The sequence below is a fragment of the Phocoena phocoena genome, chromosome 3, assembly GCF_963924675.1.
Source record: "Phocoena phocoena chromosome 3, mPhoPho1.1, whole genome shotgun sequence".
In the NCBI taxonomy this organism is placed as follows: Eukaryota; Metazoa; Chordata; class Mammalia; order Artiodactyla; family Phocoenidae; genus Phocoena; species Phocoena phocoena.
This window is the reverse complement of record NC_089221.1, coordinates 88,984,088-88,993,122: the sequence shown is the minus strand read 5'-3', so window position 1 is coordinate 88,993,122 and position 9,035 is coordinate 88,984,088. Positions and strand designations below refer to the sequence as shown.

The 9,035-nt window shown below is 38.7% G+C and overlaps 1 pseudogene; it reads left to right on the top strand.

The window, feature by feature from the left end:
* The first annotated feature begins 3,179 nt into the window (after positions 1 to 3,179).
* On the top strand, positions 3,180 to 5,330 carry LOC136119924 (heat shock protein HSP 90-beta pseudogene; annotated as a pseudogene).
* The last annotated feature ends 3,705 nt before the right edge of the window (positions 5,331 to 9,035 follow it).

The following is a 9,035-nucleotide window of genomic DNA, read 5'->3' as shown; positions in this document are numbered from 1 at the left end:
CAGTGGTAAGAGGTGCTCTTTCACATGGACTGGAGATGTGAAAACAATGACCAGGGGTAGAGCGATTAGCTCTGCACATAGACTGCAATTGAATCAGCAGGTATTTGGGGGGAAATTGAAGAGGTTTCTGCCTGATTAATTCTATTTTGTCTACAAAGCAGGATTTGAGATTCTTTCTTGAGAGTCATGGTGGTTAAAAGGTATGAGGAGAGTAATAAAGGCTTGAAATAGTCACCAAAATGATGGAGAAAGACAGCTGATTAGGAGAATTAGGATAAATTCCAGTTAGCATAAAAGATCAGCATACATTGGAGGCCATGAATCTGTAGAGGTTCCATATCAACCTGGTTGTGTGATTCTCCTCCATGGATGGTAGAGTGAAAACAAGGGACCAAGGTAAACAGTGTTTATGTGTCATAGATCTCTGCCAGAAGGAAGGAAGTGAAGCCAGGACAAGGCTGATAACCTGAGAGATGATGGAGGGATTAGGAGACAGGATACCAGGGAGTAAGGCAGTATGAGAACCAACATGGTATGATGTTTTAGTCATGTAGTAACATGCAGGGGTCTAAGATTTCATCTGGATCTAATCTGGTTGAAGGATCAGCCATGGAGCAGGTGACTGAATGGGAGGACTTCAGGTGAGGAAGAATGCAACAGTTCAATGAACTCCTATAAAGCCTTTCTTGGTGTCAGGTACTGTATTAAGTCATGAATCAGACCTTATAAGAACTAAAAGAGTTCAGAGTAAAACTGGTAAATATCCCATTTAGTATGTGATAAATAATAATTGAGATGAAATGCCCAATTATAGTAGGCATACAAAGGAGAAAGTATAGTCAATAACTTGGCAAGTTCAGAGAAGACTTTGTTGAGAAGGTAGTGCTTGCCAGAGTTACTCAAGGGAGGGTAATATTAGGAAATAGACAAATGACAGTGATGAAGAGGAGTTGACGGCATCCAGTCTCATGACTTCCAAGTGAGAGTTGCAAGCACCAAAAGAGTACAAGAGGAAAATATCTCCCCTCCAATATCTCTAGCTGTCTTAAATCCCACCTAAACCATTCAGCACATCATTGCCTCAACTACTGGCCTTAAGTACCACTTTCAATACTTCAATTTCCTCTTTAAATCTTTCCATTTCTTTCTAGTTCCTTCACCATTAAAATAAGAAACCTCAACTCTTACATCAGAGAGAAATGAATGTTGTAAAGGCCTTTTGTTTTCCTTTCCCCTCGCTCCCTGTCCAATAGTATTTCCCATCACTTACCTATCATGTACTTCTGCGATGTGTCATCTGCTTCCCTTCTCTCTGATTCATAAACACTCATGCCCATTTCCACATATTTTCCTCATCTGTAATATTTCTCCCAAACTTCCCTTCCAAATTAAGTCATTTTTCACAGTCTGGCTGAAGATCTGTGGCTCCCATGATGCCTTTCCTTGACTATCTCTGAATTATTTTACTGCATATTTTGGTTTTTAGAACTGTGTTATCTCCTGGTATTCTCTAATAGTTCACGCGTGATAGATTTATGTTTTCAAATAAGGTCCCTGAGGACAGAGACCTTGTTTTATACCCCTAGATTCACACAGTGGTTTGTAGAGTATTGAACACAGAATAGGTGCTTGAGAGGCAAATTAATGTGGTAGAAGGTACCTGAGTCGGGAAAACTCATATTTTTAAAATTCAAGTTTTACCCCTCCAGCTAAATTCTCTTTATCTGTGAATTGAGGAACCTGGACCCATGATCACTCAGATCCCCTTCACCTGCTGCAGTCTGATTCTAGCAATACTAATTATTTTATCTATTTGACAAGAAGTTATGATAATGCTCACCATGCACATCATATTGCTTTTTATTTAAGATTCTATCACATAACATGCACCATATTTAATAGGATAAAAACTGAATCTTCAACATAAACTTTAATTGTAAGGGTCAAGCTCAATGTATGATTTAATATAGATAATGAACAAATATTTATAAAATGTATTCATTCATTCAGCAAATATTTACTGAGTACTTATTATGTGTTTCAGGCACAATTCTAGACTCTGTAGGACACAGTGGTAAATAAAATAGACAAGGTCTTTGCTCCCGTGGAACTTATATTCTAGTGGAAACTGACAGATAGTAGGTAAATATATAATATAATGTCACGTGTGCTACATCACTCATGTCAATAAGTGCCATGAAGAAAAATAGAGAATAGAAAAAGGATAGAGAGTCATGGGGGTGGTTACAGATGAGGCAGTCATCTTAATTTCAATTCCATACAGTAAAGATATGGGCATTCTTGTAGACATGACATAGACATGTATAGGTGTAAACATAGATACAGGTATAGATATACAGATAAATGTAAATGTTCTAGATACAGTACTATGTGCCACATAATGAGCTAAAGTGTGTCATACTCACTAGTTTATTTAATTTTCCCAACAATCCTTTGAGATGTACTACCCATTTCATGAATGAAAAAACTCATACTCAGAGAGTTTAAATAACACATCAAAGTCACTTCCCTAAATGTCAGTGCTGGAAACCACATTCTATTTGTGTGCCATTTGCATAAGAAAATGTGTTCCATTGAGGTTCTTGCACAAAAATACTCAAAATAAGAATAGGAAAATAAACCACCATGTATTCTGATTACCAGGAAAGGCAATGTTTTTTCATTTTAAATATGTTTTAAAAAGTCATAGGTCCTTTGTTTATTTAAGAATTGTAATGGAATATTATACCACCATAAAAGCCAATAAAATAGCTAAATATAGAGATCTCCAAGGTATATTGTTATATGAAAAGGCAAGGTGTAAATATGTAATATATTATGCTGAAGTTTGTATATAAAAGTGGATGGACTTTTTATGTGTGTATATATGCATAGGATATCTCTAGCAGGATACAAAGAATGTTAGTATCAGTGGTTGCTCTAAAGATGAGTAAGAAGGAGGCTTACTTTTCACTGTATGTAATTTTTATCACTCTTAAAACTCTATGTGCATGTATTGCTTATTGAAAAATTGGTTTGAAAAAATTTAATGGAATAATTAATGTCAAAAAGACACCCGAGCTCTTGAGTCACCCTCGTCCACCCCTGTTGTGGCGAGTGAGGTTGAGTCAGTCCTTGCCCACTCAGCTCTCTAGTATCTGCGATTCTTATTCTTTAAGATGGCTGAGGAAGTGCACCGTGGAGAGAAGGAGGTGGAGACTTTTGCTTTCCAGGCAGAAATTGCCTAACTCATGTCTCTTATTATCAATACCTTCTATTCCAACAAGGAAATTTTCCTTCGGGAGTTGATCAGTAATGCTTCTGATGCCTTGGACAAGATTTGCTATGAGAGCCTGACAGACCCTTCCAAATTGGACAGTGATAAAGAGCTGAAAATTGACATCATTCCTAACCCTCAGGAGCGCACCCTGACTCTGGTAGACACAGGCTTTGGCATGACCAAAGCTGATCTTGTAAATAATTTGGGAACCATTGCCAAGTCTGGTACTAAAGCATTTATGGAGGCTCTTCAGGCTGGTGCAGACATTTCCATGATTGGGCAATTTGGTGTTGGCTTCTAATCTGCCTACCTAGTGGCAAGAAGGTGGTTGTGATCACAAAGCACAATGATGATGGACAGTATGCCTGGGAGTCTTCTGCTGGGGTTCCTTCACTGTACGTGCTGACCATGGTGAGCCCCTTGGGTGGGGTACCAAAGTGATTCTCCACCTTAAGGAAGACCAGACAGAGTACTTAGAAGAAAGGCGGGTCAAAGAAGTGGTGAAGAAGCACTCACAGTTCATAGGTTATCCCATCACACTCTATCTGGAGAAGGAAAGTGAGAAGGAAATCAGTGATGATGAGGCAGAGGAAGAGAAAGGTGAGAAAGAAGAGGAAGATAAAGATGATGAGGAGAAGCCTAAGATTTAAGATGTGGGCTCAGATGAGGAGGATGATAGTGGCAAGGGTAAGAAAAAGAAGACAAAGAAGATCAAGGAGAAATATATTGATCAGGAAGAAATGAACAAGACCAAGCCCATTTGGACCAGAAACCCTGATGGCATCACCCAGGAAGAATACGGAGAGTCCTGTAAAAGGCTTACAAATGACTGGGAAGATCACTTGGCAGTGAAGCACTTCTCTGTAGAAGGTCAGCTGGAATTCAGAGCATTGCTGTTCATCCCTCCTCGGGCTCCTTTTGACCTCTTTGAGAACAAAAAGAAAAAGAACATCAAACTCTATGTCCACCATGTGTTCATCAAGAACAGCTGTGATGAGTTAATACCAGAATATCTCAACTTCATCTGTGGTGTGGTTGACTTTGAAGACCTTCCCCTGAACATCTCCCAAGAGATGCTCCAGCAGAGTAAAATCTTGAAGATCATTCATAAAAACATTGTTAAGAAGTGCCTTGAGCTCTTCTCGGAGCTGGCAGAAGACAAGGACAACTACAAGAAATTCCATGAGGCGTTCTCTAAAAATCTAAAGCTTGGAATCCATGAGGACTCCACTAACTGGCGACACCTTTCTGAGCTGCTGTGCTATCACATCTCCCAGTCTGGAGATGAGATGACTTCTCTCTCAGAATACGTGTCTCGCATGAAGGAGACCCAGAAGAGAGCAAAGAGCAGGTTGCCAACTCTGCATTTGTAGAGCGAATGTGGAAGCAGGGCTTCAAGGTGGTGTACATGACAGAGCCGATCGATGAGCAATGTGTGCAGCAGCTCAAGGAATTTGATGGGAAGAGTCTGGTCTCGGTTACCAAGGAGGGTCTGGAGCTTCCTGAGGATGAGGAGGAGAAGAAGAAGATGGAGGAGAACAAGGCCAAGTTTGATAACCTCTGCAAACTCATGAAAGAGATCTTGGATAAGAAGGTGAAGAAGGTGACAATCTCCAATAGGCTTGTGTCTTCACCCTGCTGTATCGTGACGAGCACCTACGGCTGGACTGCCAACATGGAGAGCATCATGAAAGCCCAGGCACTTCAGGACAACTCGACCATGGGCTACATGATGGCCAAAAAGCACCTGGAGATCAATCCTGACCCCCGCATTGTGGAGACCCTGCAGCAGAAAGCAGAAGCAGACAAGAATGACAAGACCGTCAAGGACCTGGTGGTGCTGCTGCTCGAAACTGCACTGCTCTCTTTCGGCTTCTCGCTTGAGGATCCCCAGACCCACTCCAACAGCATCTACCGCATGATCAAGCTAGGCTTGGGCATTGATGAAGATGAAGTGACAGCAGAGGAGCCCAGTACTGCTGTTCCTGATGAGATCCACCCCCGCCTTGAGGGTGATGAGGATGCCTCTTGCATGGAAGAAGTAGATTAGGAATTTCTACCTGCAGACTTTTTTCCCTCTGTATAGTGTCCCCATGGCTCCCTCAGCAGCAGCCCCAGTGGCCTTGGCCTACTTGGTTCCTTCTGCTGATGTCTAGTGATTTTATTTCTGTCCTTCTGTCTAAAGCAGGATATAAGGGCTTCAAGCCCTATCCCTTTCCACATTTGACATGGGGTTTGAATGTTGTGTATTGTGTTTTTTTGTTTGTTTTGTTCTGAAATTAAAGTATGCAAAATAAAGATGATGCAGGTTTTTTATACAAAAAAGAAAGACACTGAAATTGTTGATAGAATAAGCTTTTGCAATTAGATCCTTTTCTTAACAAGGCATACACATTTTCCATGGGAGAGCTTTCACGTGTGGCCACACTGAAAATTAATATTATGAGAAGCTTGGCCGACTTTATGATTGTTGAATCACGATCCTCTACAACTAAAGAATAAATGAACACTTGGACAAGTAGAGTAGGAGGTGATGACACTGGAGAGTAGGAAGTGAAAACATAAACAATCTAAACACTATAGTTAGAAACAGTAATTCTCCACCAGACATCCACAGAATAATAGGATCCTAAAAGTTTCTTTAACCAGAACAGAATAAAGATTTGGGTTATTTTTTAAAACTTTCCTCTTATATGACATTTTTCCTTCAAACTTTCAAGTCTCCACCAAAAACTTGTGAAGGAACACGTTATTCACAAGAAAGTGGTTGGAAGTAAGTGAGAAAATATCAGAAATCTCTTTGTATAAAATTTCAAGAATGTCAAATGCCAGTGTTATCCTGTTATTTAATGTATTTTAAATATAAAATGCAGTTTATACTAATCATTTGCCCTTTTGAGTCATGAAATGTAAGTTTTTAGCTGTAATAGGTATGTAAGAAGTTTTATCTAATTCAAATTTACGTCTCTGTATTGAAATATGAGGTGAGTCCAGAGCACAGCTTCACCATAATCCACTGGGAATCAGACCTGTAATTAGCCATTCTTGGGTATCACCACTTGCCATTCAATATGACTACAACTGAGAAAGCATTTATCTGGCAACAGAAAGCTTTTTATATGTTATATGTGTCAGCTTTGTGTAGTTAGTTAGATCTGCAATTAACTCTCCTTTATAAGAAGCTTTGGGGAAGTGTGTGGGAGTATAGGTAATGAAATATGGCAGGTTGGTGCCTTGTGTCATTTTGTAAACTAGCTATAGCACCAGGAAGAGAAAGGTCGTGGGTCAACATAAACTAGAACACAGCATTACAGAGATATTTAATTTCTGAGATTATTTAGAAATAAATGACTATGGTTTGACATACACTGACCCTGCATCTACAGAAATGTAAGCTCTTCACTTTGAAACTTCACTCACAGTGGTGAGGTTGCCACTCAGTTTTCTTCCTTCCTGACAGAGCAGGTGGCTCGTTGAGGTCACTGCCTACAGCAGAAAAAATAGTGTACATGTTTAGAACAGAAATTTCATCAGAATAAACTAACTGGGCTGAAATGAGGCTCTTCTGACCTTATGTAATTAGCATCCAGTTGTAACCAAACAACCCAGATACCTTTGAATCTTTTGCTGGGTTCCATGAATTATTAAGTGGGGACTCTGATGGGTTATCCAATTAATGACATAAATTTTACTTCCAGGAAGGATTTTATTCATCTCTAATAAGTGTTTACCATTTTATGAGATTTTTTAAAAAACCACTTGGAATTTGGGTCAGGAAAACCCAAGGGATTTATGTGACTCATTGACAAGTGGTTAGAACAAGAGTAAAATAACCTTCATCTGGAATGTACAAAAATAAATAGAGCAAATTTTCCAACAAAGTGGTTTCAGAACAGAGAAGAAACATATTGGAAAAGATTCCCTTTGACAAAACATAAAGATTGAGGTGGGAATAACAGAATTATAAAAAGATGTTCTTTTGTAGTTGGAAATATGAAGCCTTCCTGATTAGAGAGCTATATTAGTCATATATCTGGACCATATGTTTGAAACAAGAAATCCTCTATCTGAAAAAAAAAAATGCCTGAAACCACCTTTTGTGTACGGACGGAACTTATCTCTCAACTTCTGTGTTTGCAACTAGATCTCGGAGGCCAAGTTTCCTTTAAATCCCTTCACAGGTGTATGTGAGTGATCAAGGAATCACTTTTTCCTACCCACTTCGAGGTAACACGACAACATCCAGACACCTTTAAACAAAGAAAGCTTGTGCCAGGAGAAACAAAGATATGAACAAAGAAAGGTCAACAAGTTTGCTCAAATCACCAGCCTTCCTGTGCTTCTCCATCATCCCTCACTGAATAATGTCATATCCTTTCTACCAGACATAAGACAAGATGATGGGAAGAATGTAAAAAGAGACAATAATATTCTTTTCTTCTCTGTACTGAATAAGGAATGTACAATTGCTCAAAGCAGATAATAACATACTTAGAGATAATAAACATGTATTCTCCCAAATAGAGAAAAATAAGTGGTAGTATTTTATCAGCTCCCCAATGCATGGGAATGACTATGCAGTTATAGACAATTAGAATGGGGAGTGATTCACATGGACCAGAGTTAGCGTCATGGAAACATTAGGCTGTGAGATGACTTGGGAACATGAGAGGGTTGAGACATGTTGGAAAATGTAACTCAACTGTATAAATATTGCATAAGGGCAAGAGCAAGCAGGGTATATTTAGGAACCAATGATAAGGCCAATGATTGTCTTGGATTGGCTAGGGAAGGAAGAGGGGGTCAGTTTAGAACAACTAATACAAAATATAGAATATAGATTTGTTCCTCTTGACACTGAACACCCTCACTGAAAGGTCATGAACAAGGTAGTGAGCAAGGGAAAATAAATTATGCATAAGTGCAGAGCTTAGCTGTATAAAAAGTCCCTGAAATTTAAAATTAGCTATAAAAGTACTTCATTTAACCAAAGGTCACATCCTCATCTGGACATGGTTGAGAAAACAAGAAGTAAGCAACAAGCAGCCTTTGAATATCCAGGGGGGCGGGGAAATCATAAACACTTTATGCTAAGATCATCCAATTCACCATGAGAAAATTGACTCTCAGAGGCTATTCACTGTTAATATACAGAAAATCTTACTCCTCTCTCCACTGCAGAATAGAAGCAAGAAATTAAGAGGTAGCTTCTAGACTCAAGCATTCTGACCGTTGTAACATTTGATAGCTGACCATCTGAAAATAAAGAAGGAGGCATAAAAAGTATTAAAAGCAGCCATAAAGTGAGAGATGTGGTAATTATTTACTTGAAACTGAGATGAATTACCTCAGTAAAAAAGTCTTCACTAAATTATTTTAATGCTTTATTTTCATTCTCTAATAATTTTGTTTCTGTAATAGAAGCTCATATTGTGCAATACAAGCCAAAAAAGAATGGTTTAAAAATGTGCCCAGAAAGCCAAACTTTCTCTGATTTTATGACCAATTTCAGATGTTACATACTTTACTTAATTTCCCATTATAACATGTGGTTGTACTTACACTAGACATCTATTACATTTGCTTCAAGAGAGCTGAACGAAGCCTATTGTGCAACTACAATATCTTCCTTGTAATGCTGTAATCATATCTTTGCCAGGAAATAACAAATTTTTAAATAACAATGTTTAAAGGCATATGTGGTCTAAGAAAATGTCTTTTGTTACTAGGCAGAGTTCTTGCCAATTTGATTTCA